This window comes from Ambystoma mexicanum, chromosome 7p (assembly GCF_040938575.1).
Source record: "Ambystoma mexicanum isolate Mex_15411 chromosome 7p, UKY_AmexF1_1, whole genome shotgun sequence".
In the NCBI taxonomy this organism is placed as follows: Eukaryota; Metazoa; Chordata; class Amphibia; order Caudata; family Ambystomatidae; genus Ambystoma; species Ambystoma mexicanum.
In genome coordinates this window covers 507,234,800-507,251,096 of record NC_090939.1, presented here as the reverse complement: position 1 = coordinate 507,251,096, position 16,297 = coordinate 507,234,800, and the positions used below count along the sequence as shown (strand labels likewise).

The following is a 16,297-nucleotide window of genomic DNA, read 5'->3' as shown; positions in this document are numbered from 1 at the left end:
GGAGTTATTGCTAAATTAACATCCTCAGGGCGTATGGCATCCAGTGAGGTACCTGGAAACTCAGACGGAATCTAATGTGAATGAAGATGTTCTTTTAGTAAGGAAAATCATGTATGGAACATTGATGTATTATCAGTAGTTTATGTATATAGTAGTGATGTTTTTAGGAAATGCAGAATGAAATCATGAGTATTATTTATATTGTTTTAGATTATTAGTATTGTAAGAATAGAAAACAGTTTAGATGTTAATGTTTGAATTTACCACAAAGTTTAGTACAGTGAGTAGAGTTCTTTTTTTCTCTCCAATGAGGCTTTTTCCTCTACAATAAGATGATTGATATTCACAATCTTGATTGGTTGAGTACTAAGAACACATTCAATATTCATACAGTACTATGATGAAGAGAAAAAAAGTTACTACTGTTTTTTATACTTGCATTTTGAGATATCTTCCATTTTCTTTGACAGACTTGTTGGTGAGTAGGCTGGCAAAATGGAGAACAAAATGAAGAAGTTAGGTAAGAAATATTGCAAAATATAGTTTGGCATGTGAATTGTTTTCAATTAATATTCTCGCAAATTAAGTGTTTGAGTTTCTTTTCTACGTATTTTTAGAAAATATGTAACAAAGAAAATGTTTAAACTATGGTATAACTAAACCTTTGAAATTCAGGGAAAAACTTTATTTACTGGGACATTAAGGTGAGAACGTAATGCAACAAAATCCCTGAAATTCAGCTCAAGCCACTTTAACTTTGTGCCCCCTGTTGTGCATCCTATGACCACAATGATGACATCATAGAAGACATCACTGATCACATCACAGATGACATCATTGGTAACATCACTAATTACAGCATATATGACATTATTGATAACCAGTGTTGGCATAACTGATGCCAACACTGGTGAAAACACTTATTACATCATATATGACATCACTGATTACATCATTGATGGCAGAAGACAGAAGGTCACTCAGTAGGTATGCGAAAATATTTCTAGAGCCCCTATCTTTGGTACATATGTGCTTTCAGTGTGCTTAATAACAATGAAAACATGTGAAACATTAAACAGCTACACATGTATGATATCAGTACTTGTGAAGCTTTTATTTGTACTATTTCGGCAGAAGACAAAAATGTAATTATACATTTGTAATATTTGATAAATATCTTTACTTTCTTTAAAAAGCAATCGATTTAAAAAGTGCATTGCACAGATTGTAGTTGGTTGTGGCAAATATATGTGAGATATGTATACCATAATGTAATATGTATTGACATTAATACAAAAATAGTATTATTAAATAGAAATAAACACATGTTGCACTCTGATTGTTTAGTATATGTTATATGAACAGATGTCAATAGTCTGGTGTGCTTATTGTAAGAAAAGTCTGCACACAAGTGAATTTGTAAGTGACATTAGAAAGTGCTACAAAACAACAGCCATATATGTATTGAGAATATTTTAAAATTTGTAAATATGGGTATGGCAGTGTAAAAACATATTATTGCTCCACATTTATGTATGTATAAAAAAAGGAACTTTCCAAATTCAACATTAATTTGTACACATGTAAGTAGATGTAGATTATGTTACGTTTTTGTTCTGAAAGTGATATATACATTCAAATTAACAAACTATATATACTATAAAAAGATATTTTAAATATTATCATACATAATATATTTAGTTTTGTGTGTTCTTCCAACTCTATACCATACACTACATTAAAGTAGACTATAGGTAAATAAAGTTTACCTTATATTTACAACAAACAATAATGTATGTTCATATAATGTATTTGTGTTTGATGTTAAACAAATAGTAGGACAATTTAGAATTGTTATTTAAAGAATCTAACCTTAATTACCCAAGTCATATATGCTGTAATTAGTGACGTCACCAGTGATGTGATCAGTGATGTTATCTGTGATGTCACCATTGTGGTCATAGACTGCGCAACAGCGGGTGCAAAGTTAAGGTGGCTTTAGCTGAATTTTAGGGGCTTTCATGCGTTAAGTTCTCAGCTTTACTTCTCTGCAACTAACGTTTTTTCCATTAGTGTATATATATATATATATATATATATATATATATATATAATTTCAATGAAAATAATCACAGAGCATTAGTTTGTTGTGATAATGGACTGACAAAGTCCTGTGTAGAATTGAATGTGTGGCGTGCTGTAATTTGCATGGCAGAATCATGTCTTTAGCCATGTTGAATTTGGACACCAGTACACTTGTGCGGGTATGAGAGATGAAAATAAAATGTAGCACTTTTTTTTAGATCGAGTGCCCTGGATTGTTCTTTGAAGTTGGACTCTATTCCTTTGATGTTTAGTGCTGATGAACTTACTTTGTTGGACTTACTTCGTTGGGAATATATATATATATATATATATGGAATATATTCACTGAAAAAAACCCCAGTTAAGGGTTAAGGAGACAATAAGGTGAAAATTTAATGGCAACATCCTTGAAATTTGGCAGGCAATTCAGGCAAGACCACCTTAATTAGTCACCCCCTGTTGCGCAGTGTATGACAACAATGATGAAATCGGAGATTACATCAGTGATGACATCACTGGTAACATTGCTAATTACATCATATGTGGCATCACTGATTACATCACTGATGACATCAGATATAACATCATATATGACTTGACTGCTAAAAGCATTGATTACATCAAATCCATTTTCAACATTTAGTTTTATGTCTGTTCGTCGACACCATGTGACTGGCAAGTCACCAAAAAGAGATGAGCAATGCCAATCCATTTATTATTACAATCCTGTCAATGCTCAACTTTGAATGCAAATACTAATGTAAGTATATTGCAGATAACACAACAGCTGTTGCTCGCTATGTTACAGCATATATGACAAAAGCTGAAAAGAGCAATGCAGCTGAAGTGTGACCAGCCTTAACAGCTGACAAAAGTCTTAGTCAAAAACTTCTATGCTTTGGTCTGAAGATGCTCTCTCGCAGAGTATGTGTAAGCTACAAAGCTGCAGATCAGGTAACTGCCTCCGTATGGACGTAGCATTAATGTAGTATGATTAGGTCTTGGCCCAGCCACTACAAGAAATCGAGTGCTAAAGCCTTAGGGTGAAATTTAACGGTCAGCTCAAAGAGTACCTGATAGTACAGAGATCTTGCAAACCAACCTGGTTGATACCTATTATCCAAATAGGTCTGCAGAGTTGGAGGATCTTTGTTTGTATGAAGTAGCAGAATGGTACTCATATCGAAATGTTGAAGCAAACAATGACAGAGGACAGTTTAAAGTACAACGATGTACTGGTTGTCTAGTGAGACATGAAAAGCCAAGTCTCATTATTTTATTTTTGCATTTTGCAGTTGTTCTTCCTATAGCATGCAGAGTGTGATTTGCTTGGAAGTTTTAAAACCTTTGAACAGTCATTTTTTGCAAAAAAAGAAATGATTACATATCAAGAGTTTGACCGGTACTTAGAGCTTCTGGAGAAAGAACTTCGCCAAGAAGAACATTTGATAGCTGTGATAGCTGAATTGGCAAAAGAGACTCCTGAGGGCAGTCAAGGTTCTGCAGAAGGAAGTCAAAATGTGTTAGGCGAGCCAATTATTCAAACGGATGTTGAACTCGCAATGGAAGAAGTAGAAAGTGCAATGCAACACACTAAAGTTACACATCCACATTATGACACATTAGTAAGTATACTAAATGAAGAGCAGAAAGATGTTTATGGTAACATCAAAGATATGTTTTTAAATGGTTTAAAACATGACAAGCATGAATGTTCTTGTGTCCAATATAGAGCTCTATTGATGTATGTTAGTGGACAAGCTGGAACAGGAACATCTATTTTAATTCATGCTTTGAGAGCAATGATACAACATGCCAATGATTGCTCTTTCTCATGTATTCTAACTGCTCCTACAGGCTTAGCAGCATTTAAAATAGGTGGTGTTAATTTCCATCGATTGTTTATGCTACCAGTGGAACAACAACTGACAATGAGAGATGAGTGGAGTGGCTTACCAACGTCTGGATTGTACTCCAACTCAAACATTGTGGACAATACACAACAATGGAATCCAACCGTCTGTCTCCTTAGTCACTCTTCTATTCACTACAGAACTCGATCCATGGACCAAATAGCTACCGAGTCAAAAGATGATGAAAAAATAATGACCAATTTATTAACACATCAAAACATTTACTTTCATATCAAAAACACACAGAGATAAAAATGTGTAAAATCTAGTGCACATTTCTAAAAACCAACAGTACAAAACAATTCTACACATTTTTTTTATAGATTTACCCTAAACACCCCACAGAAACTTCACTGCCTATACAAATCTAACAAATACAATTTGTGACAGACAAAATTCAAAACAATGTGCAAAACAAAGCAAAGGTGAGTAGCACCTAGAAATCCTTCATTCGCGAATTGTTCCTGGAATATCATTCTTAGTTTAATCTAAGTAATTTGTACCCCACTTCATGCTACTAGGGTGAATACAACAAATCAATATAGTATTGTCAGGTACCATTATAATTTCTGGTGCCTTACAAAACCCAACATGTTTCGTTCATAGACTGCTTAACCTTCACTTCATGAACTTCATCAGGGGACCAAAGGTTCCCTGTCCACACATCTTAAACTACAGTCGTTTGCTGTCGTCCTACTCCCGTAGGTATGTAGTCAGTATGGTGCTGCTGCCCAATTCAGCACTCCAAAACCTATTGTGGAGTGAAACCACCAAGAAACAGTGACATCAGGAGAGAAAAATATAACAACAGTGATCAGAAATATGTTTACTACTGTATATACTGTTCATTTTACTAGGCTTTCATTCTCCTAAGTAAGACTTACCATAAATAACAAGAATGCAATGTAAATCTTGAACCTGGTAACGAGGGGAGCATCCTGCTAGTAGACGATTATCACACTAATCACAAGAGGTGAAGATAAAAAAGAGAAAAGAAGATGGAAGAAGAGTCAATTTAGTGCATAGTGCTCACAGCATCTAAACACTATCTAGGAGCGCATACCACACAAATGCTGCAATCTTGTCCATGTGCCGACAATGCTATACTCATGTCACTGGAACAAACAAGTGACAAGGTAAACTAGCTCCTATCCAGTTCTATCACTGGTGTCAAATCAATATTTCTTCAACATCACCTGCTGACTCCGAGTACAATTCAACTTTTCACTACAAGCGATAGTAGCGTCATAAGCCCAAGTTGTTATTAAATCCTAATGCATTTGTGCCCTCAGTTTAACTGTATGAGTCTCTGATATTTCAATATCAACCTACCCACTCTACTGTTGTGTGCCTGCGCATCTGTATTCACATCGAACCCGGACATGGGAGCCTAAAAGACATAGAGCGGAAAGCCCCGTCAGTGTCATTGGAGAACGATGGGCGGTACAACAAACTCAACCCGTCTCCTTTGTTAATTAGTACGGCGAAGTGGGTCACTTACCGATCTGGTCAAAAGTCGATCGTCCGTTCCCTCGTGCGCAGAGCTCAGTAAGTGAGTCTTTCACCCGTCTTGAAACGTGCCTCTGCTGTGATTATTCGTGTCTCTTTCCGGATGTTTATGCAGAGACGTAAGTTGCTGCATCGAATCATGTGATGACACATGCATCACGACCGCCAGCAACAGACCACGCCCATCATCTGTCGCGGGATATTCTGGAGAACGCCCCCATTCAAAACACTGCCGGAAGATATCGCCGGGCTTGTAGACAAAACACAAGGCACACTCGGGATCATAATATCGAGTATTGCGGCAAGGTATTAGAGTGTTTGAAAAGATGTCTGTACCGCATGTTTTGGACAACCAATATGGAGTCACCCGTACGCAATCCCATGGAGGCATGCACGTCAGTCCTGTTCAAGGGTCTATTCCCCTACATGACATAAGGCATTTCCAGCTACATTGATTTAACATTTATATTTCTGAAGTAGCTGGTATATGTACAAGGAAAAAGTGCATAGTATACCCTGACTAGAACATTATGAAAATTATACCGTGAATTAAGTATTATGCTTCCAGTCGACCTGTTCATTCAGTCCTAATTCGAAGGACTTAGTTAAGAAAATAAGCCATTGTTCTTTCAAGAAAGGTTTTCGAGTATTAGCATCACTAGTATACTCAAGTTGCCATAAAATGGTCCATTTGAGCTCTTCTACACTATGATCCATCATAATGAAATGACTTAGCAAGGGTGCTGTGAAGTTTTTCTTTTTGATGCAGCTCCTGTGTTCGCTGATCCAGAATTACTTTTTCGCTCTGTCATCCCTATGTATAACTTGGGGCATTAACACCAGATGGCATACACCACATTAGCTGAATTGCAATACGTGAATTGTTTTTGAATCCAAGGTTTAGTAAATCCTAAATCGACTTCTTCAGTCCGTTGAGAAAAATTTGCATTTAATGCATTGACTGCAGGCTGAATGTCCTGTTAGCGTGGGGAGTCCCCAGGATTCAGTGACACTTCTTTGTGGAGTTATTTTTAAGGAAATACCATTTCTCGTTAATAGCTATTTAAGATTAGGTGCTCTCTTATATGCACATATCGGCATATTCAGTGGGCATTCACTTCCTGATAAGATATGCTAGTTTTTCTTGGCTAACTTAATTATTTGGCTAGTTCTTGAGCAAAATGTACTCACAAAAACAATGTAATTCTTCGCAGTTGGCTTGGGGCGATATTCCAAAACGGCTTCCCTATTATTATTATTGGACCTCCTAAAGGTTCACCTCACTATTCTTTTGGGGTACCTTCTCTCATGTAGCTTCGATTTCAATTGCTCTGCTTCTTCTAGGAAAGTACTATTTAATGTACTATTCCATTTCAAATGCAAAAATTGTCCAAAGGGCACATTTTTGCGCGTGTGCCTTGGATGGCAACTATCAAACCTGAGTAAGGCATTCCTATCAGTAGGTTTATGGAAAGGACTGACCTTCAATACTTTCACTAGAGGGTCAACTGCTATTGTAATATCTAAAAAGTCAATCTTCTCCTTACTGTAGACGGATGTAAATTTCAGAAATTGGTTTTATTGATTGACCCACTTGCAAAATTCAACAAACGAGTCGACTGTACCATCCCAGAAAATGAGGATGTCATCAATAAATCTTCGCCAAAGTGCTATTTTAGAAAATAATGGGTTGGTAGGTTGGTAAATATGTGTTAATTCATAGTATTCTACATACAAGTTGGCTGCACTGGGAGCCACAGGAGAGCCCATGGCTGTCCCATGAATTTGGGGATATAGTCTCTTGTTAAAGCAAAAATAGTTTTCTGTTAATGATAATTCTGCGCACCAAAGTACAAAGCTATTTGGCGTGGGGCCTGAAGTTCTTTTGGTCAGTAACACGTCTTCTAAACCTCCAATGTTTCTTTCTGTGGGATACAAGTATATAATGCTACTATATCCATACTCGCTAACAACTGTGTACTAGGATGAAAACTAATTTTCAACACAGTGGATAACATCTGTGGTATCTTGTATGTAAGAATACATAGTTAGAACCTATGGTTTCAGGTATGTATCAGCCAGTTTAGATAATGGGTCTAGTAATGAACTTGTTCCTGAAACAATGGGGCGGCCTGGTGGTTTGTCCATAGATTAATGTATCTTGGGTAACGTCTGCCAGTGGAGCATGATAATAAACTTGAATATAAAAACTTGTATCAAATGCAACACAAGAAGTACGGAGAGTTCTAAGAAAATGTAATGTGTTGATTGTAGGTGAAGTGAGCATGGTGTCTAACTTGATGCTAGCTTTCATTCACTTGCGAATGCAAGAGGTTGTGAGGACTGACTATGATGTTATGTTTGGAGGGAAAAATGTGATTGCTTTTGGAGATTTGTTAGTTAACTCCTGTGTAAGATCAACCAGTCTTCAAGATGCTGCAATCTAAAGATAGTCCAAAAACTATAGGTAGTATTGCTAATGTCAACCTTTGGAATGATTTTGAATTCAATGAACTTACCATTAATATGAGGCAATCTGCGGATTTAGAGTATGCAGAAATGCTAAATAAGATATGTATAGGTATGCCTAAGGAGAATATGAAAACAGTATTAAAAGGGAGACTAAATTCCAATATGTTTCAAGCAGGTTGCACTGGATCTGATGTCATGTTGACTCTTCAAGAAAATAACATTTATTTTGCTGCTTTGATGTGTACAGTCACAAAGTGCGACAATTCCAACTCAATAATGCTGCTGTCTGAGTAGCAAGACGTTGGGCCTCATTACGAGTCCGGCGATAACACTGCTACTGGCGAGTTGCCGCCGGACTCGTAGCATTTTACTGGCGCCTGACTTCCCGGTGCCACCGGGACATTACAAGTCTGGCGGCCCGGGAAGTCAGGCGCCGGTAAAATATTAGTCCTGGAGGACTCTATGGGAGTGGGGACTCAGAAGCGCCAGCACCATTGCTAACGGGGCCAGCGCTTCTGTGAAGAGTCTGCCTACCGTGGCTGCTGCACCCGGCAGGGTCGGGCCTGTCGGGCGCAGCGGCCACGTCATGCAAACTCGTAGTTTGCCGGTCCAGAAACTGTTACGCTCACCTGGTCTATGCAGAGGCGTTGTGGCACGGTTGCAGCCCTCCCAGGGGTGAGGTTGCTCGGGTCCGACTTTTCCCCCTGCGCTTATGTGGTGACTGGTGGTAATAGGTGATGCTGCTCGGGACTGCTCCTGTTGATTAGTTTTGGCGAGCACTCTGTCCTGCTGCTTCTGGCAGGGGCGCTTGTATGATCTGGACCGATTTCCTTCACTGGTCCCTTCCACGTGGTAGTCCAGTCCTGCTGCGACTAAGCCACTATTCTTCAGGTAAGTGTTCCTGTTTGCCTTTGTCTTTCCTCGTCTGTTTTTTGTTGTATTGTAAAGTTCGTTGTCTTGTATTGCTGCCCGTTCCACTTTTGAAGTTTGCTCTTTTGCTATCTCCCTTGCAGGTGATGTTGCTGGCCCGGCAGAAGCTGCAGAGCTAGAGGCGGCAGCCGGAGGGAATGAGGAACGAAGCTGCAACGGTACAGTAGCTGGTAAGTTGTTAACTAGGGGGCGCGCAGGCTTCAAATGTGGCGCAGCCCTAGGACGGATGTTCTAACCTTGTCTTTCTTCTTCTTCACAGGGTCCGAGTTCGTGTATGCGGAGTGCGGTGCTGCGGCGTCGGGATCAAGATCACTAGATGTCAGGAGATGAATATGCAGATGAAGCGATGGAGCACCGGTTTCCTGGAGGTGAGTATGCAGGAGAACGCCTGGTTTCAAAGGTAAGTAAACTGGTCCAAGCGGCGGTGAGTGTCACGTTGCACGCAAATGCATTCTAACGCGAAGCACCGGCCTTAAGGATGGAGCAGTTTATATAGCCGAGCTTCTGAAGCCACGCCCACCAGGTTCAGCCTGCCTGCCACACCCGATGAGTCAGCACATGAAGACCAGGCCTAGGGAGCTACAACCGATGAGTCAACACATGAGAATGTTCTCTGGAATAAAGGCTTTCCGCTCCTGCAAAGTTCTTGTAAAATAAAAGCACTGAAATAATGTTAAAGCACTCCTGCACTGAGATAAAGTGTTCCTACTCACATCTCTATATGAGCCTGGCGCCAGGAATGAGTCCAGCCAGGGCCCCTGTGTTTATGGATCCCAAAGGGACATAAGTGAGTCTAGTGACTCATTGCCCCTATCACTAGATGTGTGGTTTGTGTTCTGGGGCCTGTGGCCATGCCAGAAACAAGGGTGCTAGTGAGCTCACTGGCACCCTTGTTTCTAGACCAGCAAAATTGTACTGAGGCCCATTATACAGATAAAATCCTGTTATGTTTTAGATGGACAGTTTATGCCTCTAGAATAATATACAAAAGCAAATGCATGATTAGTTCCATTAGACAAATCTGTTTAAAAATCAGTAGGTCTGCAATCAGTTTTAAAACTGTACGTTTATGCACAAGTTATTTTAAAACGGTACTTGGATGTAGAAATGGGTCTAGTGAATGGAGCAATGGGAAGAGTGTTGTCATTTGATACTTTTCCTCACAGTACAAGTATTGAGCATTTCTCATGAAGCTTGATTATGTACAGGAACCCCATTTGATTTCTCGTTCCTCCGCACGCGTCATGATTTGTAAGAATACCTTTGTGAAAAGAGCACAATTTCCATTTTGCTCTGCATATGCAATTTCTGTGCATACATCACAAGGATTGACTTTAGAAGCCGCATTGATTGACATTGGTCAGACAGTGTTTAAAAAAGGAATGTCATATGTGCCCCTGTATTGAAGTTTTGTTTTTGAAAAACATTGACATGTCTAAAGTGTCAGCTGACATTTCATGTATTGAAGAATATAATAGGTTACATGTACTTTATGCTCCTCAGCTTGACCTTCTTCCTATTCCTGTAAAGCATTTAACAAGAAGAAAATAAGCAACAGGTAAACCTACATTCAAACAAAGAGGTTCCTATTAAGACTACAAAAGAAGACAATCTACCAGTGTTTGAAAGTGAATCAAATATGACGTACTCCCACTGTAGATTTAGTTATGAACAGGTGCTATTCAAATGCAGCTTTGTGCATGTTGTTTCAAATAACACAACTGATTCATGAAATAGCTTCAACAGTAGAGAAAAAGGTATGTAGAGAATGTTCTATTCTTAAAGTATCAGTAGATGAAAGACCACACAACATACATTCAGCATTGTCAATCTGAAATGTAGTGGCTGTAGAGAGTGGACGAGAATATTTTTCTGAAACAACTCAGGAAGATAGTCAATCATTTGTTATTACTTTTTTTTAGGTGTTAGAGCAGGAAATAGTTAGTGTAGATATAGATGTAGGAATGTCTTATTAGTGTTACCATGGGTGCCCACAATGTATGAAACAGGAAATTACTCGATATCTTAAAGAAACAGTTCTGTATCTTCATGTCCCAGGTCAGAAAAGTGTACATTTTTCTGATCTATTAAAAAAAAAAGCAAACCATGAAATGAGATGCAGTAAGTGTGGTTGTAATTTACAATCTACACTGCAAAAACGAATGTATAAGTATGATCTACACTGCAAAGAAAACAAGATTATAAGTATCTTTTACTAATGTTTCAAAGATATAGTGTGGATGGTACGAAAATGAACACGGCTGTGTTAAACTTTCTAAAAAGTCATGTTTCCATTTGTAATTAAATATCCATTCTCTGTGGACATTTCACAACATGGGTGCATACAGAAGTAGAATGGCTTGTGTGTAATGACTCTATGGTAGCGTGCCAAGCTAGTTTTCTAAAGGGTTTAAATATGCTTATTTACAGGCCGATTCATGGAATTAATGTGCGCTGAAAATTCCTGCGCAAGCGTGCGAATCGCAGTGCAAGTGCGAAAATCGCAGTGCAAGTGCGAAAATTGCAGCAAAACCCGCGCACATCGATTCATGGAAGTCCGTGCGCGAGTAAAATCTGGGATGTGCGCTGAAAATCTGCGTGGCGCACGCCGGCGCACAGGTCATCTAACGGCGTGCGCTACGGCCACAGCGAAAGCGCACATAGCACGGCGCACATAACAAAAGTAGGCGTAACACGGGGAATGGGGAACAACGTGTGAAAATGTGGGCGTCATGGGGGAAGTACAGGAGGCAAGTGCGCGGAACGCCCACACGCTCGCCTACAAAACGTATTCATGGAATTGAATAGGGCAAACCAGCACACGGGCCTAAACACGTCCGCCACACGAAGGCAGGCGGTAGCGTCCCTGCGCATGAAAAAAATGTGCGCCAAAATGTGCACTAACAAAAAGCACGTATATACAGCTCTGATGATTGTCCCATACTGTGGCCCTCTAGGACAACTGACGTGCAAAGGGGTACGCGACAAACACAAACACCCGCTGTGTCAAAAATAGCGTGTGTGTGTATTTCTGGGGTGCGCAGGAAGTTTCACACGCAATTGGCCTTGGGCGAGTGGGGTGCGTGTATTCCTGGGGTTCGCGTGATGTTGCACACGCGATTGGCCTGGGTACGTGTAAATCTGGGGTTCGCGGGAAGTCTCACACGCGATAGGCCCTGTGCGAGTGGGGTGCGTGGATTCCTGGGGTTCACGTGAAGTTTCACATGCGATTGGCCCTGGGCGAGCGGGGTACGTGTATTTCTGGGGTGCGCGGGAAGTTTCACACGCAATTCCAGCAGAGTACTTGTATTTCTGGGGTTCGCGGGAAGTTTCACACGCGATAGGCCCTGTGCGAGTGGGGTACGTGTATTTCGGGGGTGCGCAGGAAGTTTCACACGCGACAGGCCCTGTGCGAGTGGGGTACGTGTATATCTGGGGTGCAGGGGAGTCCTACACGTGAATTGGCAGTGTGGGTCCTCCCAGGTGTTCCCTCTACACCCTCCACGGCCCCTGCAGGCAGCCCAAACCACAGGGGACTACCCTGCACCCCAGGTCATGTCCCACAGGCAGCCCATCCACCATGGGCATGCACCCAGGCAAGACACATGTCAGCTTGCACTACTGATCACCAACGCATGACCCCCTACACCCCCACCCCCCAGCAGTGCAGGGCACCTGCCAGCAGGCCTCCACTCAAAGCCCCCTTGCACACCCACCCCCCAGCACTGAAGGGCACCTGCCAGCAGGCCCCCACTCATGTCCCCTTGCACACCCACCCCCCAGCACTGAGGGGCACCTGCCAGCAGGCCCCCACTCATGTCCCATTCATGTCCCCTTGCACCTCCACCCCCCAGCAGTGCAGGGCACCTGCCAGCAGGCCCCCACTTGTGTCCCCTTGCACACCCACCCCCCAGTACTTAGGGGCACCTGCCAGCAGGCCCCCACTCATGTCCCACTCATGTCCCCTTGCACCCCCACCCCCCAGCAGTGAAATGGCGATCTCATGACACAAACCAAAAGTCAACTATGTACATCAACACATGTCCGCCACACGAAGGCAGGCGGTAGCGTCCCTGCGCATTAAAAAAATGTGCGCTAACAAAAAGCCTATATATAGAGCTCTGATGAATGTCCCATACTGTGGCCCTCTAGGACAAATGACGTGCAAAGGGGTACGCGACAAACACGGACACCCTGTGTCAAAAATAGCGTGTATTTCAGGGGTGCGCGCCAAGTTTCACACGCGATTGTGCCTGGGCGAGTGGGGTACGTGTACTTCAGGGGCTTGCGGGAAGTTTTACACGCGATTGTGCCTGGGCGAGCGGGGTACGTGTACTTCAGGGGCTCGCAGGAAGTTTTACACGCGATTGGGCCTGGGCGAGAGGGGTACGTGTATTACTGGGGTGGGTGGGGAAGTACAGGAGGCAAATGCGCGGAACGCCCACACGCACACGCCAAAAAAGACGCGCTAATCCGGAAACACGTATGCCAGCAGGAAGCAGGCGTACTTGGACCCGCGCAGCATAAAAGTGCGCGCAAACAACAAGCAAGCTCAGATGCCAGGATGAACATACCGTTCCTAGCAGCAGTGGTCGTGGGATACCGCAGGAGGAGGAGGAGGATAGTCAGGCCCAGAATTTTCACACCTAGAACCAGTCTTTTCGGCATGCCTGATGACCAGGTGTATGGGAGGTACAGGTTTCCACCTCACATAATACTCGACCTGGTCAGTGAGTGGGAGGATGACCTCACATCACCCACCCTCTGCTCCCAAGCACTCAGCCCCCTGGAGAAGGTCCTCAATGTACTGCACTTTTTGGCCACCGGATCATTTCAGCGGACAAGTGCCATAGTGGGGGGGGGGTGTCACAGGCCACGCAGTCACGCTGCCTACACCAGGTCTTGGCCATCATGACTGCACGCCCATCAGTCCGCAGGCACATATACCTGCCCAGAACACCTGCAGAAAGGCAGGCTGCCATCCAGGATTTCTACAGGGTGGCACAATTCCCCAAAGTCCTAGGTGCCATTGATTGCACCCATGTGGCTCTACGTCCCCCCAGGGCATCACAGCACATCTATAGAAACCGCAAGCACTGGCATTCCATCAACGTCCAGGTAGTATGTGATGCCAAGGGAATCATCACCTCAGTATATGCCAACTATCCAGGGTCCACCCACGACAGTTTCATTTACAGAATGTCAACCCTAAACCGGGACCTAGAAGCTGGGCGGCATGGCGATACATGGCTGCTTGGCGAGTATAAATGCCACAGCACATGCATGCATGCCAGATACTGAGTAATGTCACAACCCTACTAATGATACCCATCACCACCTCCCCAGGGGACAGTGCCTACCCTCCGAGCACCCACATGATGACGCCAATTCGGAACCCCACCACGCCACCCGAGGTAAGATACAACACAGCCCATATTGCAACCTGGGGCATAGTGCTCAAGTCACGCTTTCGCTCCCTTCACCGTTCTGGCGGGCAGCTGTTATACGCTCCCCCAGTAGTGTGCAGGATCAAAGTGGCAGCATGTGTCCTGCACAACGTTGCAACACGCCGGGGCCTGCCGGTGGACATGGTGGTGCCCCCACATCCCCAACCACATGCACGCCTGCTGCGCATGGGAGGGGAAAGGGCACGGGGTGAGGCAGCCCAAACGCAGCTGGTGGCTAATTACTTCACTTAGAATCACACCCCTGTGGAGTGCACACAGCCCTGCCACATACCAGCTGACAATCAACGATGACACAAGGGACAGTCAACTGTCACAACCATACCAGCCTGAGATTGGTCACCTGGAAGTGTCACAATGTGTGCATCTCTACCTACAGAAACACAACCAATGCTGTGTCATCAAAAGACACATATGCTGCTAAATGCATTACCCCCTTGCAAAATACAACATGAGAACAGTGCCATGTTACCCAACCCCTCCCCAGCACCGCCACCCAACACACCATGGCATGTCATGCTATGTGAGAGCAAACAAAGCAATCCTGAATACCTGACACAAGTGTCACAAAGTACATTGTCCCTAATGGAAACTGGTCACACACAATATGCTCCCAGTAATGTTGAACTAACAACACACATGACCAAATACTTAGCAACAATACAATGCAGCTACTTAAGCTCAAACATAACTAAAACATGACAGTAGTAAGTTAAAGTAGTCGTAGTCTTACAACCTGAATATGCCACCACATCGCCCCCTTCCAACTGTAGTCTTGCAGGCTTCAAAACTTGTCTGTGTACTGCATACAACATGAACTCCATCTCCAAAGTAGACGGCCTTGTGAAGATATGAGGAATGAACCTGCAAATTCAGAGGGAGACATGGAAGCAGAAGCATACATAATTCCAACATGCAGCCTACAATACAACAACAATATACACAAGGAATGTCTACACAGTATTGACTACAGACTGCCCACAGAGCTCATGGGAGCCCAACATCACTGTGTACATCACTGTCACTTGGTCACACCCTTTGCACAAGCCCATGGAAACGGGAAGCAGGAGGGGTGTGTGTCTCACAAACCCAAGCATCGAACCCAAACTCAGGACAAGCCTGCATGTGCCCAGCCGGAATACAGTGGATGCCCACGAACGCCACACAAGGCAACACACTGTTAAAAAATAATAAAAAATTTAAAATCAAAAAATTTAAAATCAAAAATCAAAAATGGCCATGTGGGGGACGGGGCGGGGGAGAGGCCACCTAGGAGGTCCGAGGACAGGATGCGCACCAACAGCCGCCTGTGTGGATGTTGGGAAAAAAAACACCTCCATGGGCTCATGGCCTGCACGACTATGCCAATGTGGGAGAACTGCTGCTGTCGCTCTCATTACCCTCTGCTGCTGCCACAGGAGGTGGTGGTGCTATGGGAGGCAGCCCACGCAAAGCCCTGGTATGGTCCTCCATGGCAGCAAGCATGCGGGTGTGGAAGGTCTCGTTCTGGAGGATTATAGTGCGGAGATCCCCACGCAGCACCTGACGTGAAGCCCGGATCTCCTCCCGAGTTGCCTGCATCTCAGCTGAGAGCAAACCTGTGAGCCGCTCCAGCTGCTGTTCTGTCCTCAAGTTAGTGGAAGTCTGAAGGTCAACAAGAGTCTCCCTGAGGTGATGGAGTTCTACCCTCAGGGCTTCCCTGTGGCCCTGGGACTCTATTGATATTGATTGGCGTAGAGTCTCCAGTGACGCCCATCTGTCCCTGTTGGACGCCAACATGTCCTCCCTGTGTGATTGGCAAATGGAGTCTGTTGCCTGCTGTAGTTGCTCCATCTGCCTTTCAGGGGGGACAATGGAAGTGGCCACCCTCTCCATTGCTTGAGCCATCATCTCAACTGATGCTGCCTGTTGGGTTGCCATACC

The 16,297-nt window shown here is 43.4% G+C and overlaps 1 protein-coding gene across 1 annotated transcript in view; it reads left to right on the top strand.

Annotated features, from left to right (window-relative positions):
* Nucleotides 1–16,297, top strand: part of BCOR (BCL6 corepressor) — a 437,367-nt gene that overhangs the window by 258,891 nt on the left and 162,179 nt on the right. Inside the window, exon 2 of the mRNA XM_069636543.1 lies at nt 471–520. The gene's annotated coding sequence lies outside the window, so the exon portion shown is untranslated. The remainder of the gene's footprint in view (nt 1–470; nt 521–16,297) is intronic.